Below are 20716 nucleotides of genomic sequence, written 5' to 3' on the forward strand. Positions count from 1 at the left end.
TCAGTCAACCATCTAGCTTCTAGGAGGGCCAGGCAGCTGTGGGAGCTCTTCTCGTAAGACATGAAACAACTGAGGAGCTGGCAACGGAAAGGCTACGAACAGTCATCAGCCTATCTGCTGCTGGGGAAATATCCTCTGTGCTTTGGCATCTTGCCCCCGAGGTTGCTGGCCAAATGTGAGACGATTTACCATTAGGGTGAGGCTGTCTGCCAGATGGATAAGCCCCTACAAACTGAGCTCAGACTTTCTGACGTCTCCCACTTCTGCTTTCACGTATCCAAGAGCTGTGGCTGGGACCTTGTCAGAGAATCCATTAATGGGGAAAGGAACATGGAGAGTGTAACTGGTAATCAGGGAGAAGCGTGCAGTGCCTGAATGTCCACTTGGACTCCTGCACAGGATTGCAACACGGTTCATGCAGTATCTGCAAGGCCTTCTGTACTCTTGTGGACTTGATTCCAAACAAATTGCTGTCTAATCTGCAAGAGTATTGAAGCCTTGAAGTATTGTATTGAAGCCTGGAAGTATTGTATTGAAGTCTTGTATATTCTACTCAATATAAGGAACAGTAAATTATTCTTATGGAGTGTTAATACAGTATCATGCATGCACATCTATGTGTATAAACATGTACATGCATATGGAATTTGGGGGATCACTTTAGGTTTACTTTAGCTTTCCCAATTATTTGTTCATCTCAGCTTTCAAAGCAAGTAGAAGGTGAAAATAAAACCAATCTCCTTCCCTTTTAAATAAAGTACTTTGGAATCACACACAGAAAGATGCCTTTTATTTTTAAAGCTATATCCTATTAGAAATGAGCATGAAAACCACCTGCAAAATACTAATCTTCTCTTTCCAGGTGGAATAGTTGACACTCCTGGGAATTCAGCCTGTAATAAGGCTATTATAAACGTGAGGCTTAAATAGCAAAGCAACTAGTGTGCTTTAATCTGCTGTGAAGCTGTACCATCCTGATGGATGGCTAGTTGCTTGCACTGAGGTTTAATATGATAATAACTTCTTCTACCATCAAGTGGCATCCCCCTACATTATTGTATGGAATACAACAGAAGTACCCCAGTGGTTCTCGCTTTTGGTGTCCTTCTATCTTGAGAGAAAGGAGGGGCAGATTTGAGGAGGTGGGCTGTTGAGGAGGAGTGGTTCTCCCCTCCCTTGGAAAGAGCTGGAGAGGGGACAGTCTTGTCCCCGAGGCCAGGGCTGACCTCATTTGTGTGACAGCTCTGAGGCTGTCACTGTTTTCTTACAGACGCTCCTGCCTGTTCTGGCACTGGTCTGTCCACTGAAGGACAACAGGTTGAGACCAGGATTAAAGCCTCACTTCTTTGCTTCTGGCTGATCGCTAAACTGGATCACTGGCACTCTCAGTGCAATTTAACCACTTTGGTGCTTGAGACTCAGTTTTATCCTGGGCTGCAAGTTTTCACAGTTTGTGTGCAATTAACTTGTTTCAGAACAAGAATTCACAAGTGAAACTAATTTTAATAGGAGGTACATTTGCAATGGGCATTGAGATTTCTGTGCATCCAGGCTCTGAGGCTGTTCCATCAGCATGAGTGATAAATCCTTTCTAAAGGCTAACACAAATTTAAGACTCTGTGGGCCACGCATAAAAATACAATCTTACATTTTCTGAAGTAGAGTCTTTGTTCCTTTTACTTTGGTGATAGTATCTTACAAGTTTGTAGAATAACCAAAAACTTCCTTATTTCTGGAAACTATTTTCAAGTTTAGAGGAAGGTCAAGAAAGGAAGGAAATCCATTTTCTATGACATCCAAAGGTATCTGGAAATCTGTCATAGAAAGATATCTTTCTATGACATCCAAAGATATCTGGGAGTCTGTGTTTATATGAATATCTGTTGTCTCTATGAATACAATTTTTATCCTTTTAATCAAAAAACTGGTAACTCCAGAATGGTCCTTGGTAAGACCCCAGGGAAGACTTAACAGTAAAAGAGGATCTGTGGAAAAGAGAAATTTGCTAATAGTGCAGCCCTTGTGTTTAGCTGGTGCTGCATCAAGAGGGAAGAAATCTCCTTCTGTCTCTGAGTGCAGCCAATGGGACAAGCTGTGTGCTAGTGGGGCCACAGGGAAACTGCCTTCCTCTTGTGCCGAAGGAATATATTATCACTGAAACAAAGGAAAATAAAGGATCCTCTTGTTTCAAACTACCTTCACTGCCGCAGAGGAGGAAGGCTTTATGGCTTGCCAAGAGGGATAAACTTTCACCTGAATGGGGAAATTGCATGGATCCCTCTAGAAAGGGAGAAGTTGCTGGAGGGTGGGTGGCTGCAGCAGAGAAAGAGCTCTGTTCCTGCATGCCACACAGCAGTACGGTGGGGTTTATCTGTACTACAAGCTTTTGTCTTGAGATTTCAAAAAGTGTCCACACTAATGTAACCACAGTGAACTAATCTGAATCATGTTATCTTGAGCTGTGACTGAATCTGACACCAGTGTATTTTGCTTCCAAGTAGGAAAGGCTAGGAATAATTAAGTACACAAGAGTTCCTGTGAATTTTATTTAAAATCAAAGATTCTGCTTCTACATAGCAACTTACATGCCTTGTTTTGCAGACATATGGCTCGTCCTTCATGTGTCATATCATGAAAAATGTGGCTTGTAATTCTGCTGTGAAGCAAGATGTTTGTGATTATAAATACAAATTATATCATTTGTGTTTTTTAATGAAGTAATTGTGAGCTATCAGAATATCTTCTATTTAGGGGTGGCAACAGGATGATGTTGTGCATTATATATATAGGCGTATAACTGCGTATGTGTATATGTACATGTACATATATATAAGTACGTAGCATTCTCAGACATCGAGATGCAGGTGGCTCTTTCTGAATCCCAAGAGCAGAGTGTGTATCCTGAAAAGCAGATTTGAGGAGGAGATGATTGATACCTAGGCTTTGTAAGGCTGGAAAACTGCGCCAGCAGTACAATAGGTTGGAAAATAAATATCTGTAAAGAACAAGTTCTCTAAACCATGGCAGCAGCTCTGTAGCCTTCTTAGTGACATGGATTTTTCACATGCCACCCTGAATCTCAAATGAGGATGGCTAATGGCTAATGAAATGAATCCTGTTTTCCTGGAAAAGCCTGTTCCAGGACCACTCGATGCTGCTGATATTGGTGTCAGGAGGATCATGAAATAGGAAATAGCTGTTTGAGAGCTTAATGAAATCCCACATGCTGCAGAAGGGCTGCTTTGGAAGCTGTCATGACCCACTGGTATGGGGCATGATGTTCGTTCTACGTCCTGCTCATGCTGAGCAAAGATTATACGTCAAAGAACGCTTATGCTTTTATTATACAGTTGCCTTAGATTCAGCAATGAGACCACTATTGAGAAACATAAGGCATTGGTTAACAAGCCCTTAAATTTTAACACTTCTTAAAAGCAGTGGCTAATATGCCCTTAATTTTTACTGTACACTTTAATAAGCTCTCAAATCTTTCAGTTCGAAGTTGCTGGCTAAGAAGCTGCACTAGACTATTTCTCAAAGGTGCTAGCTTAAGCCACAACACTGCTTTTCAAAGGTACTGGAACAAACCACAACACACTTCCACAAGCTCCTCACTCTAGCAACAAACTTCAGTATGGAGTCTGGGGTAGAATATGATAGCTGTTCTTTCCACAGGCAAAGAAAGGAAGGACAGAAATAAAGACAGAAGAGAGAGAAAGAGAAGAATATCACCAGTCCTTAGATACTGCATTGGTTCTACCACATGGATGTCCAGAGCTGGGGTAAATAATAAGAGTGAAAGAGGAGAAGAAAAAGAGCACAAGGGGGCCTGATCCACTTCCTTTTACAGTTACCTTGGTGCATACCTCGGATACAAACTAGATTTTTCCTGCTGTTTTGTTTGCTCATGAGCAGACAGCCCCTTTGAGCCTTTCTCCAGGAAGCCAAGTAGAGGGACAGGTGGACTGAGCAGGAGTCCCAAGGTGGAGCAGGATGTTGATTCAGAACAGGTCTGCCCCACTTCCTGGGACCCTCTTCTCCAGTCACACCTTTCCTGTCATAACAGTCATAACGTTTGACACAAAACATGTTTATGTCTGGTCCTTTACAGAGGCTGAAAGGATTGTAGGACACAGTGAGCAAAAAAGGGTTAGTAGGGCTCAGAACTCCTGAGCCTGTCAAAAGACAGCAGAAATCTCACAGGAAAGACATGTGCTGTATCTCATCATCCTGAGCCACTCAAGAAACCCCAGAGGAGCTTCAGAGATTTGGCAAAAAGGGTTGATAAAAGGCAGTAAAGCACATTAGGATTGGAATGCAGTGCTTGGCTCTGGAGATGGGGAAAGGAATCTCAGTAAATATATATCTTCAGATAGACATCGCCTCTCGCTCTTTGCCTAATGACTCGAGCAGTCACTGCCCTGGACCGTGATTTTAGCATCATGTAAGTTGCCTTTCTCCTTTTCTTGTGGGTGAAACATCAAGTTGTAACTGCTTCAATTGCTCTATTAACAACAAGTGTTAGAACCCATGAAAATGAGCTTCAATTTGAGCTACTGATTCCGGTACTATGGGAGTTACAGGAGGATCCTAAAAAGTTAGGTACCAACAGGACTTAAATCCTGCTTCCAAGGGTCACAACTCAGCCAATTAAATGCAATATGTCCCTCTGAATAAAAAACTGAAAAATATAATAAAACTAAGCCCTAAGGCTGAAGTAATTTGATGTCCTTTTCAAACATATTTTTTATATTTTTGTGTATTTTGGTCATTGAACATTGTTTTCCACACTGTTTAAGAGGGCCCAAGGTGAAAACAAAGCACAAAAAAATCTCAGGCTAAAGCAAATCCAGTAGTAGTAGTTCTGTTGCTTTTCAAAAAGTCAGTCAGTTTAATACTTTTTCTCCAAAATGGGCAAAATCTACAGGTGAGCTGACATTAGAGTTTAGACTTGCATTATCGTTCATATTTTATTTTAAATGCAAATTTTAAAGAATCTTTTAAATCTGTTTGTTTTGGGCAATATATTTAAAACTGTCTGTGCAGAATTGCCTGAAACAAATTGCCATCTCACATTCCATATATTCAGGTTTGATTAAATTATTTCAACAGCCATTGCAAGAAATCAACAGGAAACTAAGAAATAGAAAAGATTTCTTCTTCTAGCACTGAGAAATAGCTTGACAAATTACATTTAATTGCAAACTGAAAATACCAACGAAAGCATAAAACCAGAACAATAAAAAGAAAGATGATTTTGTTATACTTTCAGTGGATAGTTTTTAACAAATTTGTGCTTAGTTCAAGTCAGATTGTAGTAAGAAGTGAACTGGTATTAGAATCATGGCTTGAGTGATCAAACAAGGACTGGAAAAATTCTTTGGCAGAGATCCATCTACACAGGAACTTGGCCCGCATGCAGAGAAAATATACTACACATGTATAAATTACACAGGCTGGGATAGTGCTGGTCAAAACCATCCATACTGGAGTCATGTGGGAAAGAAAGTCTAGACACCATCGGTTAACTTGCTTCCACTAAAATCATGCAAACTAGAAATTAGCTAAAACCACATTTGCACAAGTAGGCATAGAGGAGTTTCTAACCAGCTGTGTTAACTAGATGTTCAAATGGAGCAACCAAAGGAATTCAGCCAGTTGAATTTATTGGTAAAGCTTACTTTCAATTTTAGTTATAATTATGTGGTTTTTTTAAACAATCAATTAATTAAGCCTACCAGAGGGGCAAAATCAGTCCATGTTTTATTACAGAATGTAACTTGCAGCCAAGGGTTAATTGTTGCAGTCCTACATTTTCATTGCTGCAACCAAACTTTATCAAAAGAGAATCCAAATTCCTAATTATTAGCACACAAGGCCAAATTTTAAAAAAATGTAATTTATTTCATAATTTTAACCAAGGACAGGGTTTTTTTTCCCGAGGAGAAAAAGAGTAGAAAAGGCGCAATGTAGGATTGTTCAGTCATTTTTGGGAAAGATAAGGAACTCTGTCTACAGCTACTGTAATTTTTGGAAGGCACGAGAAATTGGGGAACTGATATTGAGATGGGTTTTATGTAATATATAATACCATATAGTGCTATATTATATATATAAAATCATTATATATTATCACTACATTTCTGAGATTTGGGTTTAACTTCCCTAGTTGTATCCCTTTTGGTGATTGTGGATAGTCTGGTCAAATGCAGATAGGGCACAAGTGCTTTTTGACCTATGTGCTCAGTCCCAAGCAGAGTACAGATTTCAAGAGGTCTAAAGATATAGCCAAGGAAAAAACTGCTCAGGTGACGACATGGACAAGAGAGTGATTGCTACTAAATCTTCTCAAAACTCCTGAAAGGTCTTTCCATGGTCTGTGTTCACCCAGAAGAACACTTACCTGGACAGTCAGAAGCAGACTTGCGTTTGAATATGGTCGGAGGACTTTTTATGGACAGTAAGGCTGAAACGGCTTGGTCAGCTGCCAGTGTGCAACGACTGCAGATGGGAGTTGTGCCAGCTTTAGCTGCATTACAAGATAGCTATTCAGGAAGTTTACAACTTTTCCAGGTCCCATCCATGTGCCGCCTCCTAGGTCAATCCATCTCCCCCTGCCCTCAGCATGCAGGCACAACAAAGAATACACGTGTGTGATACTCAGACATTCCTTCAGGGTCTCACCTCTTGCCATCAGTGGTGATGCTGCTCACTGCTGCATCTCCTCTTCTCGAAGCCTCCCTTGTTATTTCCTTCTTTCCCAGGCAGCACTTTTTGTGTGTCAATTAAATTATTTCAACAGCCATTGTGTGCCCTCCCCAGCTGAGTCCCGCAAGCTGCTCCTTTCAGCTCTGGGACCTGGCACCCAGCGAGGGATGCACAGCCAACTACTCAGCTGCAACATCTTCTAAACACATAAAACATTTTCTATTATATCTTTGTAATCACACTCACACCTTTCAAAAGCTTTCCCCCAGCGCTGGCCAGTGTCTCTGGATGTGCACCAGGACCTGCCCTGGACTTCGCTCCAGCTGCACTGCAAACACAAAACCTCTCACAGGTATGCATCCACCTTTCAAAAAAACAACATGCTCTTTGAAAAATTACTTCTGTCACTGTAAAATACAGTGGAGCAGGTGTTTCTGTTTGGCCATTTTCCAGCTAAGCTGCCCTCCACAAATAGAAATATAACTGTTTACTTGTCTACATGACATTTTAATTAAGAGGGTTTACTAACCACCATAATGGATGTACCAAATAATTTCTGACCTGAAGTTTGGAAAGAACTACAGTAATGCCTGTTTTGAGTGGACAATGAATATGCAAGGAGAAAAAAAAAAGATGGAAGTAGGTATGTATGTATAAGGCATGGCATGATCTTTCAGAAAGCAGCAGAGAAGCAGATTCCTCCAGTATTTATCTATATTTAAAAAGCAAAAAGCTCCACCTACAACAGGATTTTTCTGAAAAGAAGTGACTTATCTCCCTGTACTGATACTGAAAGTAAGAACTGGCATCAATTAAATTAGACATTGTATATATGTGATGTAGATACTTCAGTTGTGACAATGTATGCTGAGGCTGAGAAGGTTTTCCTAAAAAGTTGGCCAAGTAACAACGTACACTTAAGGAATACAGATAGTGTTTTACTAGGGAAATGCCTGAAATAGTGTGAATCTTTAGTCCTTAGTGTAGCATCCTTAAATGAAATGTTTGCTCAGCTGGAAATGAAACATTTGTCTGATGGTTTTTCATAGAAGATGCTGACTGTTTTCAGTTGAAGACTTAAGTCAATTGAGGTCTGAGAACCTAACTTAGACAGTGTTTTGAAGTGCTCGGTGCAAGAAATGTTAGAGTTGGTTTTTCAAGTGCATGAATTTTCAAGATTAAGTCCAGGTCTTCAAGTTAAGTAGTTGGAAAATAAAACGTGCACAACTGGCAGATATCCTTTTCTGGTCAGTTTTCCAGCCAGCCGTAATTCACCTCCCCCTGCAGTCTCCTCCTGCCCCTCCTGCATGTGCCAGTCAGTGTGGCAGTATCCCACCCAGCACACACAGCATTCAGCAATTTAACCACTGCCATTCATCCGCTGCTCAGCACTGGTTTTTCCACGTGCCCTGGTACAACTGCTCCCCTGATGAGCACCCACCATGAGTCATCAAGAGTTGTTGAATTGTGCTGGTTAGTTCCTGGGCTTTTTTCTACTCATCAAAATGAGCTCAGCAAACACCTGGCCTCGGTAGCCATCCATGAGCCCTGTTGCTCACAGAAAGCAGCACCGTGTTCTGAGGGTCAGCCACTGCGCACAGTTGCTTCCACGATTTGCTCAAACTTAATTTCTGAGTTGTATCAGTCCATGGCCTGCGGTGATATACTGGAAGGATATTCAAGAGCTCTTTTTCTTTGATGGCTCATTTCCCTCCAGTTTATGTCTATTCGCTGTATGTATGTGCACATATATAGTCATTTAGCTTAAATTGTTCTCATATGTTCTTATGAGCTCATAGTGTATTTATAGAAAGTAACTCTATTGCTTCTCAGGCTTTATTTTAGTAGCCTTAATGCAATGTCTTCCAGTCTCTGTCATAACACAGATATTTCTGGTTTTATGGTGGCCTTTTTTTTTTTTTTTAAATTTGAAATTATCTTGCTCTAACAGGAAATTTCTGCTAACACACTGCAAAGTACATTAGTCCAACTAATACAATCACACTAATGTATTTCTGTCCCAAATATCTTGGTTGAAATAGAGTGGACTCCATTCAGATTCTTCCACAGCAGTAACAGAGTGGTTTAGTTATCCTGTGATCAATTAATATCCAAAGATTTTTCTCCTCTTCTGCTTTTAATTTGCTGAGTTCCAAGCTCAGGACAGAAATTCATGCTCTTAGTTCCAGTGCACATATTTTTGCCAAATTTTATCCTGATTCTATTTGCAAGTTGTAAATTCTTCTTTATCCTCTTTATAATAATTATGTCTTCTTGCTTTAGGGCACCATCATATTTAGTTAATATCCTCTGGCTCTCTGTGGCAAAATCACTAATGAAAATGTTCAATTATGTTGGTTCCAAGAACAGCTCTGTAAGAAGTTACCTTGTTGAAGATGGATATTTGTATTTTATTACAATAGAAGCACCTGGTGTTCGACCTTAGCAACACTTAAGTGTTTCTGGAAGGAGAGAGTTATCTTGGATTATATAATGCTTGCTGATTACTTCAGAGGTAAGACTTTTCCCCTAAAACCTTTAATAAGTATTTTCTTACAATAACAGATTATAAAATCTCAATGTGTAACTTGTAAGTTAGTTTAGATCCTGCATTTTTCCAGCTCTGTTTAGTGCATGCAAGGGGCTTGTCACGATCATTAAAAATCCACTCTTTTGAGAATTTCATTGCGTTTGAATTTCAGGATTTAGGTCAGTTGAAATGTCTAACTTAGCTTAAAATATAAGGAGGAGGAATTAATGAGAATTTCATCTGCTTTCTGGACAATGAAAGTGTATTCTTTCTCCCCTTTTCATACTGAACAAAAATGCAGAGTAAAAGGAAACAGTTTTAACATATGTTTCTTCACACAGTTTTAAGTTAGTAGTCACTTAACTTACTAGGTGTCACATAAATAGATTTTGCAAAATCTGAACTGCATCATCTTAGAAGAAAGGGGGAGCAGATGATGCACTTCAGTGATGTATATTTTGTCTTTGTAGACAATTAATAAATCACAACAAAATAAGGGGTTCTTTATATCAGAAATTCATCAATGTACTTTGAAGTATTAAAGCCATATGTCAGTCTAGCTAATTGAGTCAATAAAGACCTAGCTCAAAACTGAATTATTAGGCCTACCTTTGAAGAAAACAGTAATATGTGAGCTACATTTTTTTGGCTATTTCTAAAGGATGAGCTCTTCTTAGCAATCTTTTTTGTTCCAATTCACTATTTAAATCTTGGCTATTCTTTTGTTTTCTGGGAAGTTATTATAACATTTGCATGAACTGTGTCATGTAAATTCAAAGCTCTTGTCATGTGCAAGAGGAGATTTTCTCAAACCCTTTGTGTTTGCTTAGTCTGTCAGTGTCTTGGGTCAGCGGAGACCCTTGTGCACAACCAAGTCTGGTAGAGTCCAGTTTTGGGGGCCCTTCACTAAAAAGTCTGGTGGGTTGGAGGGCAGTTCAGGGTCACATGGAGACAGAAAGACCTCCTTCCAAGTCTCTACACCTTTAATTGGTTTGTGGTGCCTCAGGGAAGATTCAGGGTAAGAGACACCCCCTCCCGGGTCTCTGCAGTCAAGTCAAGTTACTGCTGGCAACTGGTAGCCCCCTTGAAGGACTAACAATTTATGGAACACTCCTTATTAATATAACAGAAAATGTTTAAGGTTTGAAGATTGAAGGTGATAGTATCTGGCTAAAAAAAAATCTATACAAAGCAAAATACTAACAAGCTCTAATCACTAAAAAAACCTAAGTGATCTGCACACGGACTGCAGTTCTTAGCCCACAGAGGTCCTGTGGTGGAGTACATATGTTCTGCCTGTCGACTGATGCCAGAAGCATCAATTGAGTCTTCCCTATCTTCTCCACATTTTAAACTTACTTTTATATTAATTTTTGTGTTTCAGTGGAGCATGACTGACCTGTTGTATATCATGTTCCGTGCAGGGTGGTCGTGCTTTGGAGGTGGGTGACGTCTGTATTGCGTCTGAGGTAACCTTTGGGAATGGGTGTCTGTGACCTCACCATGGCTGCTGGTTCAACAGCAAGAAAGCTTTTTCCTCCCTTATTTGACAGGTGCTATATGGCTTATCAGGTACCAGGTATCACCTAGAATCCCCTTTTGCAAGGACTTCAGCAGAGCCTGACCTTGGTGTTTCCACTTCACTCACCCTCCACTCTCCACTTAGGCCCCCTCATCATGTACTGTGTGGGGGAAGTTGGGCATGCTGACCACATTCCGTCCTGGGAGTAGCAACAGCAATTTCTCCCTGGAATTTTAAATATTGTTATAACCATGTCTGTAACTTTCCACCCTGCTGCATCCTCCATTTTCATCCCCCCTCAGCAATGCTGACTGCAATTTTTGTAACTTTTTTTTTTCATTATTTTTACCCCTGGTCTGTACATTGCTTTGATGGTAACTAACAGTCATTACTGTAACATATTTGGGATTGTCAAATAGTCATTACTGGCACCAAAAGATGTCTTTGTAATCCACAATATCTTTGTATTGCATTTTCTCTAACTCGTTAGATATTGGGAGGAAATTTTTTACTGTGAGGATGGTGACCCACTGGAACAAGTTGCCCAGAGAAGCTGTGGCTGCCACATCCCTGGAAGTGTTCAAGGCCAGATTGGACGGGTCTCTGGTCTAGTGGAAGTTGTCATGCCCATGACAGGGCAGTTGGAACTAGATGATCTTTATGGTCCCTTCCAAACCAAACCATTCTGTGATTCTAAGATTTATAGTGTTAATCAAAGAACTAAATACAGTGCAGCAGTCTTATTGTAGAGATGTAAAAATACTTGATAGTTGAATGAATTGACCTGGCTGTTAGTTTAAGGTGACACTTTAATTTTTACATGCTTTAAGATAAAGGACTCTTTTCTTTTAGCCTCCACTGGTTGCATTAAGAAAATTAACAAAGGAAAAATGACCAATCAGAAATTGGAAATATCAGAAATTTATAAGCAGAATGTTCCAGGTGTTTTATGGAATATCACAGTAGACCTAAACAAGGGATAAGAATGTTCCATTAATTCTGGGAACTGAGTAAAAACCAGTTTACCTTTGAAGGGTGATCTATTAGTAAACTTAGATAGTTTCTTACTATGATTGAGGATTTAATAAAAAAGTATTTCCTGTGAAATTCTTCATAAGACATTTTGAGGTGTCATTCTTTGACAGCTTTATCCTGCAAAAGCAGGCATGCAGTCAGGTAATGGAAAGGATTACACACATCAGCCACCACAGCAGCCAAGGACTATTCTCAGGGATCCAAAATTCCCTTCTGAAGGTCCCTGAGAAGCCAGGTTTCAGGCCTCCAGGAATTTATATTTCCCTCAAAGTCTACCTTGAGTTAGATCAAACTAAGTTAAACACTTTTTTTAGCAAAGTGGCTCTTCCACATGCTCAGTGGAGTAGTCATTCTTAAACCTGTTGCTAATGAGTAACGTTTGTTTGTAGTGTCTGGACCTCACCTGGGAATAGCTGCCATAGCTTTGGGAAACTGCTCTTCTGAGGAGCCACAAATCCCTGTCTTGGGTTCAGTGAAAACATGTTGAAGATGAGGCACTCCAATAAAGCATTTCAGGTTCAAATTTTTTTTTTAATTATTTTTGCCTGATTCTGTTGCTGTTTCAAACATTTGTGTTTGAATTCTGAATCTATTATAGCACATTGTTATTCTTTATTTTATTCTTTACTTGAATTCCAGTTACATCATAGAATGGCTTGGGTTGGAAAGAACATTTATAGATTGTAGCGTATGAAAACGAGACTCACAAGCTGAGAGCAAAATGAATCAGTTTATTGCAGCGGTAAGACAGTACATACACGCTTAGCGCGAGAATCTTTGTGCAGTCCTTCGCGCACAACCTGGCTGCGGGCCTGTAATAAATCCATTAGCCTGACAGGTTGTTAGTTTCCTCAAGGTTTGCAGGCTTAGAAGAAACAGGATGCCTTTCCTGTTCTCAGATAGCGTGTAATCTACTTTCTCTCGTGCTTCCCAGGAATTTTCTGCAGTGCCAGGCTTTGCTGTTTCCTTTCATGTCCCCCTTTTCTTTTTAAAGGAGTCATAGTTAAGGCTAAGGTAACCATTACTTGTTTTTGCGTGCTTTTAACAGCTCTAATTTTGTTTAAAAGGACAAGACAGAAGATTAAAAAGAATATTATTGCTAGACAGCTCAGTCCAATGAAAACCCAAACTTGTAAATTTATCCCAGAAAACCAATTTTTCGGATTTAGCCAAGAGAGATCATTTTTCAGATCTATCAACACCTTTTGTTCCTGCAGAGTTTGTAAAGTTCTGAGTTGATCTTCTAATTGAGTGTGAAGGGACTGTATATTCTGTTCTAAGGCTTTATCAAAGGCCCCTTGGAGGTGGTTTTTAACTGCATCCCAATTCTGTTCTGTGTCATTCCATGGAAGGGGAGTGACACATAAGGAATTATGGATATGTTCCCAATCACAGTGCAGGGATAGATGAGTTTTTTGGGCCTCAACTCTCTTGCCTACCTGTATAAGAGCATTTTCCAAGGCATCTAATCTGTTCGTTATTTCTTTATCAGTGTTTTCTTGTGTTTGTAACTGTTTTATGAGCAGTTTGAATGGAATGAGTTAAGGCAGTGACAGCCACAGAGACTGTGGTTAATATTACTGCAGCATAAATAATAGCAAAGATTAACCAACCCAGAAATATGCAAACTCATTTCTTACTCGTTTGGATTTCTTCTTGGACTAGTTAAGCCAGTTGCAAGAGACCATCCTGTCCTTCCCAAGACCGAGTCAGATTTACAGGTGCCCAAATTTCAAATCTTTTTTTAAATGGAAGAAGGACAGACTAGTTATACATATCTCCATAGGTTATACAGGAGTTGAAAACAAAAGAATCAGCAGATAAAAAAACCAAACCATTTCTATATTATACCGAGAAATCATTAGCTAAAGCAAAAACATACAGGTGTGCAGTACAAGTCATTAGTAACTGTTCCTTTTGCAGTGTTGAAGTAGCAATTGTAGCATTGTTATCTAATTTTACTTGGTGTATCCTGTTGCCCAAAGCAGGTAACAACATTTTCCATAACTGTTAGTGCACACGGGACTGATTATTACCTCAATAATATTGAATTAATGATCCGGCCATCCCACCATCACGCCAAACAATACTGTGGTTTGCCTTTTGGGATGGGAGAATGGTTGCATTGGTCCCGCTTTGTTTAAAGATACCATGTGGTCCCCAGTCATTTACCCTCGTGTACTGTAAGAACTGCTGTTGTGGCCGCTGTCCTATACATGATGTCCGTTCCAAACGCTTTATATTGGAGATGGGTGTAAAATGACATTTTGGGAAATGAGGTGGAGTGACATCCACAGGTTTGTTGGAGGCAGACAGAATGACTGGCAATGTAGTAGCAGTCAATTTCCTTGCATTGTATGAGCGTGCATATATTAAATGCAATTGCGCAGAAAAGTTAGCACAAGGTAAAGAGGCATTTGTTTGATTCCATGTTAAGCACATAGGCAGTAAATCAGTAACAAAAATAGTGTTAATACTCTATGTATCTAGAATATCCTGACCCAGGGGAGGAAGCCAAGTTCCTCCTGCCCATTTTGTTCCATTGGTGCTGAGGGGAGGCACTGGATCCCGCCAGGTCAAGGGCTGAAACAGCAGAGGTTGGATGATGTGGGCCCTGCAGATTCTCCCTTCTACCATTTGATGGCAGCACAGCAGTAGAAAGACAAAGAGGTTCATTGTTGTCCTTGGCTGCGTTTGATGTATCTCGCTGGAAGCCAATATGGTCCTGTAGGTAAAGAAACACACCCATAGCCTCTTCCCTGAGCTCACAGTGGAACTGGACCTTTCCACTGACCACTGTGACATCCTTGTATGTAACTTCTGGGTGAGCTTCTTCTTCATCAGCGGTCTGACCCAGAAGCCTTTTATGTACAGTTAAGTCATCTCTACTGGAGAGATTAAAAAATGCAAAACATAGGTTGCTTTGTCAAGCTGCTCTTGAGGGAGCATGCCTATTGGATTCCCCCTCTTTTGTTTTTGTAGCATGTTTCTTCATGTGAAATGTGTCCTTTTGACTATTGCAAATGGGTAATACTTGTGATGTGTTTGATACCCCAAGCGTGGAAGAATTCTTGTGTTTTATGAGATGTATATGTGGCTCCATTGCCTGTTTTTATCTGTTGAGGGACACCCATCGTGCTGAAGGCACGGAGCCAGTGTCAGGTGGCATCTCTTTATTTCTCACCCTTGTGTGCTGTTGCTACTATGAATCCTGAAAAGGTATCAATAGAAACATGGGCATATTTAAAAGTCCCAAAGCTTGATATGTGTGTTACATCTGTTTGCCAAATGTCATTAGGTTTCAACCTTTGTGGGTTTGTACCTAACGTTTGTGGCAAAGAAAGAGTCTGCTGACATTGTGAGCAAGTATTCAGTACATCCTGTGCTTGTGGCAAAGTTAAATCGAATTGTTTTGCCAGTGCTTGGGCATTTTGATGGTAAAAATAATGAGAAAGTTTTGCCTGCCCTAACTTTTGTGGTATAGTGACCATCATTTACATAAAAGTAACACTCTGAAAAAGATGTTTGCTTTCTGCAAATGCTGAGGACTCTTTAGACATAGAATTAATGTGGTCTTGCAGTTATGGAAATTTGGCCTTTCTGCCTGGGATGGTTTTGGCTAAGGGTGTATTCTTGCTGCCTTTTGTTTTTAAGAAACAAATGGGTTGTTATTTATTGCTGAGTGAAATGGCAAGCACTATTATTATCATAGTGCTGACAAAGAGCCTTTTCCCAGTTTGCTGTTCTTTTTTTCTGTGGAAATTCCTGTTCTCTTTCCATAAACAGATAGGAAGAGACTAAACATTTCCTGCAAAATATGGCAGGAAGCACAAAGTAGTACTAGCAGGGTTATCTTGCTGATAAAAAGATGTATTTGATTGTATATGTGCACTGTCAAAGCACACAATTTCACTGAGATGAGAAGTTTTGTGTCAGGGTGTTTGTCTGGAACCAGTTTTGAGTTGTGCTGCATAAAGATGAAAGGTATTCAGGTGCAAACTGCTGAAGTAGAAGGTTTTTTTTTTTTAATCCCATCTTCCAGCTACACCACATAATGCCATTTTTTTGCCCTGAGACTCACAGCTACAAACCTCTTCTGTGAATATGGGTTGCTATGATGCTGACCTGCACTGCCCTGCCCAGAGAGCCAAAGCCCTATAGGAGATGGGGTTGCTCATTGGTGGCCTGAACAAGATCAAGGAATCTGCACACACCAAAATTGCTAGAATTTGTTAAGCCTAAGGAAAAATAAGTGTTTGGGGACTTACATATTTGAAGGCTCTCTGAGCCTTCTGATACTCGGCAGACTCACGCTATCCTCTGCATTTCAAACGCTGCATACCAAATCTTGGGGCAAAACTGAGTTTATGTCCCTGAAACAGCTGACCCTAGAAGCAAAAATGCTCCGGAATCCCTGACTAGTGGAAGCTACCACCACTAAAAGGCAGGCTGGGAAAACTGAACATGAGCATTCCTCAGTGCTTTTAGAAGAATGAAATGACCTCCACCTGATACTTTTTGTTCATTTGGTTTGTGCTGAATGTTTACTGAAGCTCTGTCCTTTGTCATTGATGATTGAAACACAGGATTATGTTGCCTAGAGGTCTTTTTTTTTTTTTTTTTCCCTGATATGAAGAGTATGGCAAGTAGTCCAGTCTTTACTCCTTCTGTTTATCCCTACTTCCTATCCCAGCAGCACTGGCACAGTAAAATTGCCAGCATCTACTAGAGCTGGTCAAATATAGGTATGACAATAACTGCAAGGAAAAAAGGAAAGGAAATACTAGTGTTACCATAACCTTGTATATCTATAGGGGAATTTTATTATGCAGCTAGAGAGCTACAGCTTTATTTCCTGGTGTCATGACCCGCTTGATAGGGGGCATGGTGTTCATTATAAATTCTTGTCAGGTTGAACAAACACACCAGTCCATGTGTCAGGGAATCCTCTGTTTTACTGTAGAATTGTTTTAAATCTGGCAGCTAGCCCACTACTTAGTCTCAAAAGCCTTGGCTCACAAGCCCTTAATTTTTACAACACATTTCAACAAGATCCCAACTCCCGCAAACTTCTGTATAGAATCATGGGTATAATATGATAGCCACACTTTTCCAAGACAAAGCAAAACAGGAGAGAAATAAATGCAGAAGAGAGAGAAAGAGAAGAAAGAAGATCACTAGGTCTTAGATCTTGTGTTGGTCCTGCTGCATGGGTGGTCCAGATTTGGGGTAGTGAGACCAAGAGAAAGGGAGTTAAAACAGAGGGGGACTGATCTACTTCCTTTTATAGTTAACCTGCTGCATGCTTCTCATGAAAACTGGATTTTTCATGCTATTTGGTCCACACCAGCCATTTCAAGCCCTCCAGGAACTGACTTGGCATGGGGAGAGTTGATGCAGGTGCAATAAGCATAAGCCTCAAGGCAGAAAAAAAGTTGGATCAGCACAGTGCTGCCCCTACTCTGCGGGGGGAACCTCTTGTCCAATCACAACTTTCCAGTTGCAACTGTCATTCAGAATGTTTGAGAAAAAATGTTCTTATGTGCTTATGCCTGATCCTGCACATCTGGTCACATGAGCCTGAAGCTGTGGTACAGTAATTCAAAACATTGATTGGATGTAAGAAATGTAAGAAAATAATCATTTGAGGAAATACAATAGTTTGAACTAAAGTTTAAACAAGATAAAGTAAGTAGTAGTTTCCTGAAAAAAAAAACCCCAGAACAAGCAAACAAAGCAAAATAATCAAACTCAAATGTTCTGGAAAAAAAATCCAAGAAAGTCCCTTCCACACATCGTGCCACTGACGATACGTGGAGTAAGTGAGTCGTGCTGATCACAAAGCAAGTTTGAATTGGAGACCCCAGTTGCCCAGGGAACTTGGAATTCATCACAAACTGGCCTGAAGGTGAAAATTTTGGAATGTTGTTATCAGAGGAAGAAGAAAAGGTGACATGTGCTGGGGTGGCCCCATCATGTAATCAGCTACCAGAGTACGAATAGTGATGCACTCTCTTCACTTGTGGTTCCTGACACACTGTAGGAATACATAAGAAATAGAAAACTTCTATGTGGTGACCTATGCAGCGAGTGACAGAAGCTTTTGAGGGACAAGGTGGACCAAGTCAGGTTGCAGATCTGAAAGCTGTACAGCTGGTTTTGGATATTGCTGAACAAAAGAAATGGCCAGCACTTTACCTCTGCGCTGACCCGTGGATGGTAGAAAATGCTCTGTGGTGTTGTCTCTCACAGGAAACAGTCATCCACAAACTTCTCCAATGTGAATCCATGACATGGGCAACAGTTCTCCATAAACTGTTGCAATGTGGGTCACTATTCCATGCAGGGAGGCTGGGCTAAATGACCTTTAAAGGTCCCCTCCAACCCAAACTCCACAGTGTGATAGCACATGTTGCAGCCATCTAACCCACAGAGGTTTACTCTGGGCTATTCCTTTGGAGAGGATGGGCTGTCCTGTCCTGCCTTCCTGATACTTCTTTTTTTTGAATATGCCCTCTTAATTTTAATTTCAAATAGTTATCACAGCATTGCTTTGGTTTTGCTGAACCTTCTTAGGACTCTGAATAGGGAATTGTTTAAATGCCTCCAAAACTGCTTACTGTGAAACAGAAGCATTTATTCTGTTACTAGAGGGAATCTGCTTTTCTGTGTGCTTCTGTGGGTTTGGGAGATCCTTTTGCATATTGACACTCACCTATCACGCATCACCTATCTAATCCTGTGGGAAACCCTTCCAAATTTGTCAAGGTACTCCAGCACTGCTGCCTCAGACTTTTCAGCACCCAGAACAGACACTGCCTAGGGAAAGCTTGCACAGCTCGCACAATCTCTGGGAACATAAACCACAGTGGGATTAAAGAACCTGAACAAACTGATATGTGAGACCAAATATGATGTTCAGAGGCCGTGAGTGACACCCAGTGGGGCTTTCTCATCCAAGGCAACCAAGCTGGAGGAGCTGTAATATTTCCTAAGCCTAAACTAGCCCCCAAACTTTAAAGCCAACCATAGGTCTTTGCTTCTTGACCATAAATGTCAGGCAGGTCATGTTCCTGCAGCTTTGAGAAGCACACCATACACTGTGGTTCAGAGTCAGAGCAAACAGCCACGCTGGGGCTCCAGGTCGAGCTGCAGAGGCAAATTTCACCAGCATCCATTGAAGGATCTGCAAAGCCACAAGGAAATAACCTTGAACGCCAATTCCTAAGCCATGCCATTCCAAATAAAAGTCATAAATTGTAGTAGGACGTATAAATTCCATATTGACATTCTGTTCCAGCCTCAAGCATGGGAGAATAACACACTGTTCAGGCTGCTGAATGAGCGCTCTGTGTGCACTGAGTCATTAAAAACCTGTGGAATAGTCAGCCATGGCTGCACAAAAATAAATATACAGCTGACTGTAAGTAATTCCTTCACCTGCTTTTTCAAGTAGAATTTTATAAAAATGTTTGTTAAAGGGAATGTTGGTTTTTTGTGGTTTGTTTTTTTTTTTTTTTTAACACAGAGAATTTGGTATATTTGAATTGAAACCATATGTCTGGGTTTATGCTGCTCACATACAACGTCTGACTAGTTTTAAGTTTAATACACTGTTAAAAACAACTAAATAAAAAACTGAGTGAATGTGTTAGGATACAAAAAAGACATTTTTCAACTCTTAAAAAACAGATCTGTGAGTACAAGTGAATTTTACTATAGAAGCATGAGGAAGGTTATTCTTTTTACGCTACAGTTGGAAAGATATGGCTGAGAGGAAATTAAACTAGTTAAATCATATGATTTTTTTTACATTTTCCATCTCATCTTTCTTTTATCTGCACAGAGGATACTATTACATATATTTGAGTTTTACCTCAGGCAGGAAGGCTAATCCTCTGTGGAGACATGTTTAATAAAACTACATGCGTTTGGTTAGCCTAAACAGGTAGGCTCCCCCTCTAAATTTGCAAGCAAAGACTTTTAGAAGATTAGTGAGGAGAGGAAATTTGATGAATAATCAGTATAAATGTGTCAGGATCTAGCTTTTATTCAGGAACTCCTGCCTGATCTTAATATATAAGATTACGTATAATTCAGAAAATACCATCCTTATAAAGGTGGTAAAACTGGAAATTCTTTAGTGTGTTTAAATTGTTGGGGAATTGACCTGAAGAACAGACCTGGTGAAATCCAGCTTTCAGAAAATTTATGTTCTCAAGACCTTGCCTCAAATGAATACATTAGATCACAGGTCTACAAAATCTGAGGAACTGTATAAATTGATTAATCCCATTGGAGATGACATCAGCATTTCCTCACCAGACTCTTCTAGGTTTCTTCCAAGGCTTTTATTTAAATTCTTTGCTACCCCTGCCTGAGAAGGACATGTCAGATTGTAAGCTTTCTCTACTTCGTGAGACAGGGAGAGAAAGAAAAGAAACGTTTGGGGGTTTTAAAATCTTCTTTTACTCCTAACAGGTTAGATGGAAGGAGAAGGCATTTTTTATGGATAATTAGTGAACTGTGTTTCTGTAACAACTGCAAAGTATGTGTTTCCACATGCAGCCTTTTCATGCTTACAGAGAACATTAAAAATAACACAGAAAGGATTGAAAATCAAATCAACATGTTAAAAGCATGATATGCTGTCTCTGTAACAAACCACATTTACAGTAATTGGAAAAATTCTCCATGTGCTGGCCAGCAATGATGTTTTTTAAGTGTTTTCATTTCCAGTGAGGAAGTGTTATTATTTCCACTTCAGGAACCTTGCCGAAGAGATGCTAGCAATATCCCTTTTGGGGTTCAGGGTTTTTCATCAACAGGCAGAAGCTGCACTACTAAAAAACTAGTACATATTTATCCTGCTTCAACTCTCTTTTAACCTTTTCCCTTCTTAGGAAGTATCCAGTTGCATC

The 20716-nt window shown here is 40.1% G+C and overlaps 1 protein-coding gene across 1 annotated transcript in view; it reads left to right on the plus strand.

Annotated features, from left to right (window-relative positions):
* The first annotated feature begins 12259 nt into the window (after positions 1-12259).
* The window catches only part of BBOX1 (gamma-butyrobetaine hydroxylase 1), a 40647-nt gene continuing 32190 nt past the window's right edge, over positions 12260-20716 (plus strand). Inside the window, exon 1 of the mRNA XM_053945337.1 lies at positions 12260-12311. The gene's annotated coding sequence lies outside the window, so the exon portion shown is untranslated. The remainder of the gene's footprint in view (positions 12312-20716) is intronic.

Source organism: Vidua chalybeata, chromosome 6, assembly GCF_026979565.1.
Source record: "Vidua chalybeata isolate OUT-0048 chromosome 6, bVidCha1 merged haplotype, whole genome shotgun sequence".
Taxonomy (NCBI): domain Eukaryota; kingdom Metazoa; phylum Chordata; class Aves; order Passeriformes; family Viduidae; genus Vidua; species Vidua chalybeata.